This window comes from Ailuropoda melanoleuca, chromosome 3 (genome assembly GCF_002007445.2).
Source record: "Ailuropoda melanoleuca isolate Jingjing chromosome 3, ASM200744v2, whole genome shotgun sequence".
Taxonomy (NCBI): Eukaryota; Metazoa; Chordata; class Mammalia; order Carnivora; family Ursidae; genus Ailuropoda; species Ailuropoda melanoleuca.
The window spans coordinates 26,090,765-26,104,600 of NC_048220.1; positions in this window are offsets into that span (position 1 = coordinate 26,090,765).

The window sequence follows — 13,836 nt, forward strand, 5'->3', positions numbered from 1 at the left end:
AAAAAAAAAAAAAAAAAAAAGAAGTATTTTACCATTTATTTATCAAGACCATATTCTGGGCCAGAAACTGCTAGGCTCTGTCCTCAAAGATGGACATGCCGATGTAAACAGACGATGGCAGTTCCGGGGGAGGGGGCCTGAAGCATCTGCCAAGTTCCCCCACGGACACGGAAGAGGGGAGAGACGAGAGCAGAGTCTGCCGGGAGCAGAGACAGGTAGACACACAGGGCTAGGGAAGGGGATCTAGACCCAGTCTTCTGAGAGGTACTTCAAGGGCCCAGGGGCAGTGGGGGGGGCACCTACACTGTGTTCCTGTCTCTTCCTGTCAGCATGGTGCCTTAGTCCGCTCTCCTAGCATCCCCCTGACGGATCCCCAGCAGCTGCCCAGCTCCTTCCTCAGACCATTTAATACTTACCCAACCCCTAGGCACCATATCCCTCAAGTGCTGTCCTCTAGGAGGCCTCAGCAGTCCGGGCGTACTTGGCTCATGACCATGGTTGGAGAAACCAACGAGCCCCAGGCAGCTTCAGCCACAGATGCCTAGGGAAACCTCACCTGTACCTTCCTCCAGGGCTGCTTCTGGGCCAGGCGCTGGGGACCACAGTGCCACCTGTGCCGGTGATGCCAGGCTGAGTCGAGCCTCACCCTGTTCCCAGCCCCAGGGTCCTCCCCAGGCTTCCCTGAGCCGGCTTATGCAGCTGCTTTGTTATTGTCAAAAACTACTATTTTTTTTTAATGCTTACTATATTTCAGGCCAAAAAAACTTATTTTTAATTAAAATGAATATTCTGCCCAGGATCTGAAATTCATGGTAACACATGCTACTCCAAGAAAGATACTCGAGTCTATCTCTTTCAGAACCTTCCTTGACAGGAAGCTTCAGCTCTTTGTAGGCTGATAATATTTTCCTTTGGAGTGACAAAAGAACCTGAGTGCTTCTACTCTGGAAAGCACAGATATTTTAGGATTATTTCAGGGACCAAATGTCTCTGTGATAACAAGGTCCTTTCTCCCCCTCCAAATGTGGCCCTGTGCACATGATTAAAATGAGAGGCCCACTATTTTACAGCAATCTGTAAAGACTGCAGCAATATACCCCAAAGTATCCCCAGAGAGAAAAGAGTAAGATTAAATAATTTGAAGATAATTTCTTCCATGAAAAGAATAATGTTGCCATCAAAATGAAAACCCTTGTAATAAAACCAAATTATGCTGAAACCTTGGGAGCACTCTGCCTCTTCTCCTGCCATTTCGAAACAGCGCTTCTGCAAAAACCGGTGCTGGAATTGTCAGCGCAGGGCTTGGACCAGAGGCCGAGGCCGAGGGAAGGCAGATGTCCACGCTGTCTGGCCATGCCGTCAGTTTTCTCCAAGGGACAACAGAAACCAGGTCTAATATTAAATATCGAGCGACTGAGCGTACAACCAGAGAACAGAGAAAGTGCGGCTAGCCCCAAGAAGTCCCAAGCAAGCTCGGTCAGGTCTCAAGGAAATCAGAGCGACCAACATCAGAAGAATGGCAGCCACTGCATTTGTCTCTCCAGTCGGGTCCAGTTTGATGGGCCGAGGCTTTCCCATTTTGTTTCGGGGCTGAACTGGGAGTGGGCTCAGAGCCACATCTATGTGTGATTGGACTCCAGCCGGCTGGGAGCAGAGGAAGCAGGGGATGGGGTTTGCAGGAGAAGGGGAAAGGCAGCCCACCGGGTTCCTCTAGAAGTGAGTTCCGCCAGACCAGGCATTCGAGCAAACCATGTGCAAGGCCCCTCCAAAGGCCGGTATGAAAGAAACCGGGCAGAGAATGTCTTTAAGTATCTACAGAAAGAAAACGAACTTCCTGTTGAAGCACGGCACACCTAAAAGCCCGGAGGCATTTTTCCTTCTCTTTCAGGGTATGTCTGAGACAGTCTGACTCAAAACACAGGGACACACACCAGACATTCTGGAAGCACCCAGAAGTGGCACCCGCTCCCCCGAACCAGCTGGAAAATGAAGTGCAATGATTCATGTCCAAGGACCAGCCTCTTGGGTCACATATTTAGACCCTACAGGCAGAGAAAACAAATGGGGATGTTTAGGGTGGGTCCTAGACCTGAAATCCCCCACACAGACACCTGGCCTGCAGAACGGGGCCTGTGAGAGAGCAGCTCCTTCCCAGGCAGTGAGGAGCTCCAGGAAAGTACTTATGTCATGACGTTTAATGACTGACCTGGGCTTCAAGAGGTTTATTGGGCTTCACGACCAGCCAGAGAGCAGAGAGGAAACATGCAGAGCGTGGCCTGGATCTCCCGTGTGACCAGTGCCGAGAGTAGCCAGTTCCAAACAGAGGTTCTTCCCTCCCGCGCCCCCTCTCCACCCTTCCTACCCTGAAAGCACCTCTCCAGCAGCCACTGGCATCCAGGTACACCTGTCCCACTCCCTACTTGGACTTCCGAGGGATACACAGCTTAGCTATCTGAGGACGGCCAGAGTCCAGCACAGAGCTTAGCATAGGATGGGTGCTCACGGGAGGGTTTGGGAAGAGGGTAAACAAAAAATAACTCTGGAGGTCTAGGGCCTGAGGTCTGTGAGGTTAAGAGCAACTTGACTTAGCATCTCCACCTCCTACCTTCCCATCCTTCTCCTCCCCTCCTGAGCTTCCTCCTGCCTCCCTCAAACCCTGCTCTCCCAACAGGACCTGATGTCACTGCTTCCTTAGGTCTCAGGCCATTTTCTCTGTCCTGGGATTCCTGCATTTTAAGCAGGGTCCCTGGGATAAAGGTGTTCCTATTTGAGGAATATCCAAGCTTCTACAGACTAACAGGAGGGAGGGTAGAAAGGGGGGGGAGAGAGAGAGAGAGAGAGAGAGATTGAAAAGTGACTTAGTCCAAGCTAAAGAAGGTAAGGGGAAAGCAAGAAAAAAGGCAGAGAGGCCTATAAGACCCCGAAAAGCAAGAGTGCTATGACCCCTACCAGGGAGGTGAGGGAGAGGTGAGGAAGAGTGTTAGTTAAGGCTTTGATGCCACACAGACCTGGATTCGAATTCCAACCTGGCCACTTTCTAGCTGTGCAATTTTGGACGAATTACTTGACGACTTGGGGCCATTTCATTATCAGAAGAAAGAAGATGCCAGGATGAGGCTCCCAGATCTGTGGTGAGGAATAAAGGAGCTGAGGTAGGTAAATCATTGAGGGGAGTGCCCGGCACACAGAAGAAATTCAAGAGCTGGTAGCTGGTACACTATTTGTATTTCTAAATCAAAGAGGGGCCTCTGGTGTGCAAATAAGGTATTTTCTTAAGTTGTAGGACAGCAATGACTCTTAAAAAATCTACAGACCCTCTTCATACACAAGGGAAAAACTTCTAGAATCTCTTGAAGTAAGGGCATAAGCCAGTTCTTTAAGAGAAATATGCTTGGAGAAGAGCAGACAGCCTGATGTTAAGTCTCCCCACACAGTACACCTTATGGGATTTAAAAATTATTTACAACTTGAGGGGCGCCTGGGTGGCACAGCGGTTAAGCGTCTGCCTTCGGCTCAGGGCGTGATCCCGGCGTTATGGGATCGAGCCCCACATCAGGCTCCTCCGCTATGAGCTTGCTTCTTCCTCTCCCACTCCCCCTGCTTGTGTTCCCTCTCTCACTGGCTGTCTCTATCTCTGTCAAATAAATAAATAAAAATCTTTAAAATAAATAAATAAATAAATAAATAAATAAATAAATAAATAAAAATTGTTTACAACTTGAAAAATACTGTAAATTTTACATTATTACAGGGGGTGAGGGGGACGCCATGACTTGTTTCACTATTTTGTGTAGCCAATTTCCTGCACTTTTGACAGTTAGAGCATATTTCTGAGCTATGTGACTCTCTGCCCCTTCCCGCCCATACCCAGAACATCAGAACAATGTATTAGGGTTACAGTGGACAAGGGAACACAAGGGCAAGTACTTAAAACTGAGATGACAAATCAGGTTCGTCTCTGGTCAACTCCAAGTTGACTGGCAGGAGCTGCCTGTGCCTTGCCTTCCAGAGGTCAGTGAGACAGTGTCATATTGATTAGTGATGCCCACCTTGGGCTCAGAGTAAGGTACCTAGGGCTCTCATGATAGGTTTTTGATATCAACAGATTCTGTGCTAATCCTCCAGCTCCTGGGGAAGCCTAGTGATAAGGACCAGATACCGTTCAGCAATTGCTAAAGCAGGAAGGAGAGGCACTGCTGGCAGGAGGGAAAGGGTCCAGAGCTTAGGGCTTGATGAAAATGCACCATTTTGGAGGCAATGGAAGATCTGAACTCAGACAAGTGGCACATGATGAGAGGCATTTGTGATGGTTAATTTTATGCGCCAATTTCACGGGGGCTAAGGGATGCCCAGAGAGCTGGTAAAACATTATTTCTGGCAGCATCTGTGAGGGTGTCTCTGGAAGCAATTAGCATTTGAATTGGTGGAATGAGGAAAGAAAATTACATTCACAGATGTGGGTAGGTGTCCTCCAATTCTTTGGAGGCCTGAATAGAACAGGCCTCTTGCTTAAACCGAGACATCTGTCTTCTGCCCTTGGACTTGGTTTCCAGACTTTCAGGTTCAGACCTGGGCTTACACCAGTGGCCCCCAGGGCTCACACCTTCAGAGTAAAACTGAAGACCATCACTTTTCCTGGCACTCCAGCTTGCAGATGGCAAACTGTGGGACCATTAGGCCTCCATAAACACATGAGCCAATTCCTATGAAATTATATGTATATTATATGTATTATATATTCTTTTGGTTCTCTTTCTCTGGAGAATCCTAATACACATTTTAACGAATTGTCACTTGACTCCAGTAGTGATCCTTAGAACATCTGGGGGGAGCAACAGGTTGTGCCCAAGAGAACAAAGAACCATTACGTGACAAACTTCCCAAAGCTTTGCCACCCGTGTAAAAAATTAGGACTAGAAAAGGGATGAAGAAAAGTAAAGACAGATTCCTGTCAGCCTCCTCCAAACCTGATAAGCACTGTGGTTTAATTTCCACATATTTGGGTTTTTTTTCCCCACCAATAACCTGTTGTTACTGATTTCCAGTTTAATTCAATTGTGTCCATAAAATGGACCTGTATGATTCCAGTCCTTTTAAATGTACTGAGACTTTTGGTCCGTCTTGGTGTACATATATATTGTGACAGATGGCAAAAAATGGCCGTAAGATTCTACTCCTACGAACAAAAGGTGAGCCTGGTTCTCCATCGCTTGATACAGGGTTGGCCATGTGGCTTATTTTGGTCAATGGGACATTAATAGATGTGACATAAGCTAAGACTTTAGAACTTCCGCCCCTTGCAGCTTGATCTCTTGCTGAGCCTAAAACTCTGGAACTACCATGTGAACAAACCTGAGCCAGCCTGCGGGAAAATGAGACCCCATCCATTAACCTACCAACCACTAGATGGTTGAGTGAGGCCATTCTGGATCATCCAGCCACTAGCAGACCTGTCACCCCAGCAAAGATCAGCCAAACCATATCAGAGCAGAACTTCCCAGCCAATCCACAGAATGCTTACAAATAATAAATGGTGATTGTTTGAAGCCACTCAGTGTTAAAGGGGATTGTTATGTGGCACACACTGACATGTGTGTACAGGCATGTTATATACACACACTATATACACATACACATGTGCATAAGCACACAGGCCCCAATCACCCCTTTCCTCTCCTTTTCTCTCCTTTTAGAGGCTCTAGTATATTTTGTGGCTGTTCAGTACATATTGAGGCTTCAGGTTAGATGATATAAAGGCAGAATCGTCATTCAACTAGAAGAGGAATCATGTCACCTAGAGACGCAGTGACTGATGAAATTTGGGTCATCCCTTTGAGGGAAAAAGGGTAAATGCATTTTAATTTTTGCAGAGTATAGTTGCATTAGGTTATAAAGGAACAACTTGTGGAGCACCTGGCTGGCTCAGTGTGTAGAGCATGTGACTCTTGATCTCAGGGTTGTGAGTTCAAGCCCCAGATTGGGCGTGGAGCCTACTTCAAAAAAAAGGGGGAACTTTTGTTGCCACAGTTGTTTAGACATTTGGGGAAAAGGCCACGTATAGATGTCAAGTGGCCGGATGGAAGAAATGTAGCAGTTAATGAGGACTGAGAGCACGAAAGGCCTTCCAACCCCTTTTATACATGTAGAGGCTGGGAAGCCAAAAGCCACGTTTCCCAGACTGATGTGCAGCTAGGGTTTCTGGATGTCATTTAGGTTCTGCTAATAAGGAGCACTGAAGCAAAACAGGGATCAGGCTCCAAGGACATGGGGAGAGAAGTGGGGTGTCCATGTTCCTGGTGCGGATTGTGGCCCAGGCAGTATACATCGGGCCAGGAGCTGTGACAGCTCTTTCTGATTCTGCAGCTTCCCACCTGGGGCAGAGGCGGCACTTGCTCTTCAGGGCAGCAAGGAAAGAGCCACAGTAGCCTCGAGTTTGTTTCTTTACCTCTCCCAACAATTTCACAAGCCATTAAATATCCTGAGGTATGTCCCTCACTTGCAACTGAACCCTGACTAGACAAGAAGCAATTCTCCTCCACTAGCACAAGGACCTAACCCTTCACGTTCATGGACTCCAGCCAGGGTAAGAGAAAAGGGAACCAGACACACCTGTGAGACGCTGAGAACTACCAATAGGGATCGTTCACATTTTTGAATAAGACTAAATTTACCAGATTAGATTAAAATGTAAGGGTTTTCCCTCCACACTAGCCCACGGGTGGAAGACCCGTGAGGAAAATCAGAGCACTATGAGAAAACGACAGTGCATTCTCTGTTTCTGTGACTGTATTTCCATCTATGTCTGCCATACATGTTCTATCTCATCTTATCCTTCCAACAACCCTACCCATTGAGGACTATTATTACCCCATTTCAAAAATGAGGTAACAACCTGGAAAGAGTGTGTAACAGTAGAGCCAGGAGACCAAGTGACACAGCAGGTCCCAGGAGCCTCATTTTTCACCATTATGCTATTCTGTTCCCAGCTCCCCCCCAACCCGTGGCCCTCTTGGCCCCCACTCAGGTCCCCAGAGCCCTTTGTTTCCTCTCCTTGCAAGCTTGTTTAGACATTCACGCTCAGACAGGAGCAACTGTTGAGACTGTCAACTTTGACAGGCAGGGATGTTATCACTTTAATAGCTTTGCGGTCCCCTTTGACTGAGTTCCAAGGATGAAACTTCAGACCAAAGCAAGCAAAGTGACATGTGTGGTCCTCCCTGGGATCTGGAGAATCATCCCACAGTTCCGAGTCTGAAAGTGCCTTTGCAGGTGCTGTCTTCGAGCTAAGCCACCCCCACCCCCGCACCTCCTCCCCATCTCCCCCACAGGGAGGAAAATCCACCAAAGGTAACCCAGGTGCACCTATGCACGCCCACCCCACCCCTAGACAGGGTGCATCCAAGAGGCAGCAGCTTGGGGCCTTGGAAATAGCAGGTCTCACAGGGGGGTAGGTGGCATGTATGTAAGGATAAAGGCCCTGATCCTGCATCAGCCACAAGGAAACAGCTTCCCGGGAAATCCTCGTGGAGAACAGCAGTCAAATTGCACCTCTGTCAGCCCTGACTTCAATTTATTGAAATCCATAACTCTCCTCATGTCTTCAAGGGAACGTGTTTAAGTGCGGGAAGCCTTGGACAGGAAACTGAAATATTGATGAAGATAAGTCCACAAATTTTTTGATAAATAAGATGACTTCTGATACTAGTTTTAGTACAAACAAGTTGCCTAAGTATAAGCAAGAATTTGCAACCCCCAAAAAAAGGATTAAAAATGAGGACAGTCTGCTCATTCCACTAATGTTTTCCTGTGACTAAGAGAAAACGACCTTTGCTGAATATTAGCAGCGGTGAGATGTCTGCTTGGTAGTTGGGAAGGGAGCTCCTTCCTTCAGTTCAGTGCACATTTCTATGCTCTGTGCTGGGTGCTTAAGGTACATTCAGACATGGTCCCTGCTTTCAAACCAATTAATTTTTCAGGGGCAATCAATCTGTGAATGACTGAGCACAAAACAGCACAGAATCGTTGCTTTGAACCTGACTTTGGGCCCCGGGTGGACATGAGTTCACACTCCTGTTCAAATTCCCACCGGCCACGGAGACCCCATGCAAGTCGCTTAAACTTTCTGAGCTTCAGTTCACTCATCTCAAAAAGGGGGAGAATAACACCTGCCTCTTAGAGTTGTCATGAAGGTTACATGCTAAAGGAAAACTAACTCTGCACTTCCACCCTGGAAGCCTTCTGTAGTGGATGCTGTGGGAGGTAACTCATCACGGAGGTTCGAATTCCCTAGGCCTCTCGGGAGTGTGGCCTGCTAATTGCTCACAGCTGAGCCGCTCCCCAGACAAGGCTGTCTGCCCGAGGGAGCTGTCTCATTCAAGGTCATATGGCCTGGGAGGGTTCGGGTTCTGCATCCAAAATGGCCCTTTTTATGGAGTTCTAATTCACATACCATAAAAATGCACCCTTGGAAAGTACAATTCAGTGGAGTTTAGTATATTCACAAAATTATAAAACCACTGTCACTCTCTAATATCAGAACATTTCTTCCATCACCCTCCCCAAAATACCTCAGATACCCAGTGCCATGAGCAGTCACTCCCTTTCCCCACCTCCTCTCATGCCCTTGCAACTGTTCATCTACCTTCTGTCTCTGCTGATCTGCCGTTCTGCATATTTCACAGAAATGGAACCAGACAACGGGCGGCCTTAGGTCTCTGGCTTCTTTCACTTAGCGTAATGCTTTCGAGGTTTATCCCTGTGGGAGCATCAGCAGGTGACTCTTCAGGTTCCACTGTCTGGCTAGTAGGAATAATGCTACTATGAACATTCACATACAAATTTTTGTGTAGACATATGTTTTCATTTCTCTTGGGTATCAAGGAGTGGAGTCAGCTAGGGCATATGGTAAACCTGTGTTTAACTTCTTGAGAAACTGCCAGACTGTTTTCCAAAGAGGCTGCACCATTTTACATTCCCCATCCCCCACCCCCCACCTCAAGGTACAAGTTCCAATTTCTCCACAACTTGTCCATTTTTTAATTGGGTTATCTTCTTATTATTGAGTTGTAAGAACTCTTTATATATTCTGGATCCTAGATCCTTATCAGATACATGGTTTGCAAACACTCTCTTCCATCTGTGGATTGTCTTTTCACTTTCTTAATAGTAGTGCAGAAGTTTTTAATTTTGATGAAGTCCAATCTACCTATCATTGTGTCAACAACTGATTTTTGCAGAGATACAAAATTTGTCCCCCTTTTGTCAACTCAGGACAACACTGAAAGGCCACCCCAGCTCCAGAGCTTCCAGGCGACTGGTGGAGGCCTCTGTTAAAGTGCATGGTAGTCTAACTTCTCCCCCTGCTTCATTCTGCTTCCCTTGCTCCTTCACAGGCGTTACTGCTAGGAACACTCACCAGTAACATTCAGTATGCGTATCTCACAGCCCCAGAGTCTGTTCCTTGGAAACCCAACTTGAGGCACTTGTGATGTTTTCGCAATGATCTCAAGAAAGAGACTTACCTCCACTCCATGGTTTCAAGCCCTTCTGTGACATGGCTCCCACCCAACACTCCAGCCTCATCCCTCTCTGTGCTCCCCCTATGCTCTAGGATCCAGCCACACTGAAGTACTGGTGCTTTCTCCAAAAGGCCATGTTTCTAGCCTTTGGGACTCTGTACTTGCTACTCCTTCTTCCTCTCTCCCCAACACTTCCATCTATCCCTTCACAGGCCAACACCCAACATCCATCCAAAGTAAGGTCTTAGCTTACTACCACTTTCACCAGAACACTTTTCCTGACCGTTCTGTATGTGTCCAAAAGCCTCTTTACTTACCAGAGCATGTGGTGATTCCTGTCTGCAAGACTCTACAGGAACCCTAGCAGGACAGGAACCCTCTCATGTGCATCATATCTGTAGAGCTGGCTCAGAGCCTGACATCCAGGAAGAGCAGGATAAATATGTATTGAATGAGTTCATATATATGGAATACACACAAAGTACAGAAGCGGCCAGAGAAGGCCAAGAATAAGTAGAGACTGCCTCAGGAAGGCGTGCACAAGGGCCCCCCCGGCCAACAGTGGGAAGTCTCCCATGATACAGTCCTAGGGTCTGGAGCCCACTTCGGCACCTCCAGCTCAGGAAGTCAGCACCACAGCAAAGCCCGGCCCTGATAACTCCTCCCACCATGTCCACCTGGGTCTCCTTGAATCCACCTGGGGTCATCCCTCCTGCCTTCACAGGATGCTGGTATCTGGCAGCCTCCCAAATCCAGGCAGGAAGTCTCTGTTACAAGCTGCTAGAAATCAAACCACCCTTTCTGGGACATACATAAAATCTCCTCTGGGAGCCTGAAGATGATTTTATGGGCTTCCTTATCAGGGCTGTGCAGAAATCGCAGGCACCAAGACAGACAGTTCCTTAGTTAATCATTGAAATAGGAGGCCAGGTAACATTAAAATGATGGATCTGGGGCTGAAAAAATACATTTCGATGCCCTCTGTAGCCCCAGCCTTTCCCGCCTTGATCCCCTCACCTCATATCCAGGCTGCTGTTTAAAGGTGGAGGTCCGGATCCAGAGGAAGGCCCTTGAGGGGGCTGTTAGCTCCCCAGAGTGTGGGCTCCCTCGTGGCTGGAGTGTGATGCCTGTGCCTTCCTGTCTGTCCTCAGGGCGTCTGGAAGAGGGCCTGGTCATGGGTGGACAGGGGTTTAAATGCACGCTAACTCAGATTCAAAGCCCTTAACGGGCGCGCTATGTTGTCAAATGATCCTTTGAGACCAGGTCTGCAGGCTCTCCCTCCATCCTCTCTATGTGGCCACATAGCCTCTTAGCCAGGTACAGGGAGGCCCCAGCCCTCTGCAGCTTGGATATGCCCTCCTCCTGCGCTGTGGCCAGGGCTCGGGCTGCAGCTGTCCCCAGCAAGAACAGACCTAGGACAGCCGCTTGGCAGCCAGATTGTCCGCATCATTTTCATGACCTCTTGCGACTCAGTACAGCCCTGACACCACCCCGTGGGCCACCATGAAAAGTGAGGACATCCTCGAGGACAAAAGGACAAGGGAGTTGGGAAAATTGCCTCTAAGAGACCAACACCAAATCTCACCCCCCCGACTCCCAGTTTGTGGCTCAGAAAGATTTATGGTGCTGTGTATGTGGGTCACTCTTGAGATAAAGGTCATAGATCTTGCAGCTGACAGTCCTCCTCAATCAGAACTTCAGGGAAACTTCCACAGCTGACAAATGAGCTGTCTCTAAAGCCTCCCTGACAGGCTCCTAAAGGTCTGCATTGCTTAGGATTTCTCATTCATCCTGCAGGAGAGCCATCTGCCCCTGATGACAGTATAGCAAGGGAGACAGTTGAGTGAGGCTCCAAGGGGAGCCTCCTTGGCCCAGTACTGTCCCAGGACCCCCACACAATCCCCTCAAAGGGTGCCAGGTGCAGAGGAAGTACCATTAGCCCTCCATGATAAGGAAGCCTACATAGGCTTAGTGCTCAGCCAAGGTCATTTCAGGGGCAGAAGTGGGAGGATAGACAAACTGACTGGTGGAGAGGGAACCCCGTGGCATTCAGAGACAGGAGGCTAATAGGAGCTTTGTAGCCAACATTGCTCATTGCCTACCCAATGTCCATGCCCCCCCTTCCTTCTCCCAGGTGCAACGCTTGAGTTCATTTGGAGGAGCAATGTGCCCACTTAAAAGCCTTCACCTCCTCTGACTCCCCTGCAACTGAGGGCCCTGCAAGAAATCTAAGTAGTGTTCTACTAGGGATTTCTGGAAAGGGTTTTCTTTCCTGTTGCAGGCACTGTCCCTTGTACCATCCCCTTCCTTCTTTCTGCAGAATCGGCAATAGCTATGGAGCATCTCTCTTGCAACATGTAAGGGATGGGAGATCAGAAAGATAGGAGGACCTAGGGTCCCAATGACAGCATTGATCTGCTGTACCAGCCTTGGATTGCTTACCTCTGGCCTCGTGGCTATGGGAGCACCATAACCCGCTCTTTGGTTAAACCACTGCTGTCATTCTGCTGTCCTGTTCAGCCAAACAATCTTGGGTGATAGAGTCCAAGCTCTGATTCTGGGAATCCAAGCAAGTTGCTTGACTTCTATCTAGCTTGTTTCCCCATCTGTGTAATGGGAATGATGAGAATAAGAACCACTACCGCTAAGAACTCACTACTGAGTGTTCCACGTGCAGTTGCCCCTGCACTGAGACAGTGCCCAAGGTATATCCCAGGGAGAAGCACACTGCACAAAATAACACCTGCCTTGGCTACCTCACTGGGCTTTTTTGGAAACAAAAATTCCTTGAAATTTCTAATTGAAACAGCTACACATGTGTTACTAATTCCCCATTCCTGGGAGTCAATGGGGTCAAAGGTAGGAAGATTCTGCACTCCTGGAGCAGAAACCCAACTCAGGAGACATGCCCCATCTTGCCCAAAGGGAAGGAGGAAATAAAAGGGAGTTGAACACAGTTGTACCAAAGAGAAAGAAGTCGAGTAAGTGTCTGGGGGATAAAAGCCAGCCCTTCTGCATCGTTGCACTGCTAGGCCTCCTTCTGAAATTAAACAGAGAGCTCGTCTCTCTTCTTGTGTCTCCCCTCCCTGCACTCACAATCCTGGCTCAGGAGTGCCTGTGTGCAGTCGGGATGCTCTCAGCGCTATCACTGCACTGAGACGGTCTCTTATTCAAGCTGCTCCGCCAGGCCCTGCCTCCCCGGGGCCGAGAATGTCTGCCTTCCAGATTTTATGGTCTTCTCAAGTAATCTCCACAAGCTCACAAAAGTGGTGTTAGCATCCATGTTTTACAGGTGGAGGCACAGACACTGAAAGCTAGAGCCTGGCTCAAGGCCATGGCATCAGCTTACCAGAGGCCAGGTGTGCGAACCCATGTCTCCTGACAAACGCTTCTGATCTGAGCCGCTGGGCTGACTGGTCTTCGGCCACTTTAAGAACTGATTCCTTCCCTCTCTGCCTCCCTCTGGGTCTCTGCGTCCATATTTCTGTAGGAGTGCCGTCTCTTATCTGGCTGTGTCTGTACGTGTGCACGTGCGAGCATCCTTCCCATTATGTTTGTCTCCCTCTGTTTCCGTCTTCCTGTGCCTCATTCTTTCTCTTGGTCTTCCTCTTACTTGGTGTGAAACTCACACCCCTTTCCCCAGGTCTCTGTGAGTTGGTCCCCCACTCTCTGGGTGCACATGTGTCTCTCCCCTCCCCCACCCCAGCCCTCATTAACACTCCAGACTGAGCCTGCTGGTTACCACCACTTGAACCCTCCTCACATGTCTTTCTTCTCCTTCTGTAAATATTTCCTCAGTGCTAACCGAGTGCTAGGTGCAGGACATACAGATAAAGTCAAGCAGGCTGCATCCTCTGGGAGCTCAAAATCCACTTCTCCAAATGTGGGGAGGGATCTGGCCAAGAGGCTCCCACTTGTCCCTTGGGTCTCTTTAGCCTGGAGAGGAGCCTGACCCCTGTGAGCTGTCCATCTGTCACCTGGGACAGGGCAGAACCAATGACATCCTAAAGGATCCTGGGATGGTCCAGTTTGTTCACTGGAGGGGAACCCATATCCCTGAGCAGGTAGATTTGAGAATTGCATCCAAGCCGAGTCCCTAGGTCCACTGAATAGGAGGCTCACCTGCCGTATGGTGAAGCCCAGCTGAGCTGGCCATTTTACTCTTCGGATCCGACTCCTGGCGACCACAATTACCCAAGAGGAGGAGTCTTGAAAGGGGCAAGGCGGAGCAGCTGACAGGAAACATCCAGCCTCCAAAAGGCAATGCCACCTCCCTCAGAGGTTGTCACGGGGATTAAAGATCAAGTTCTAAAGCACT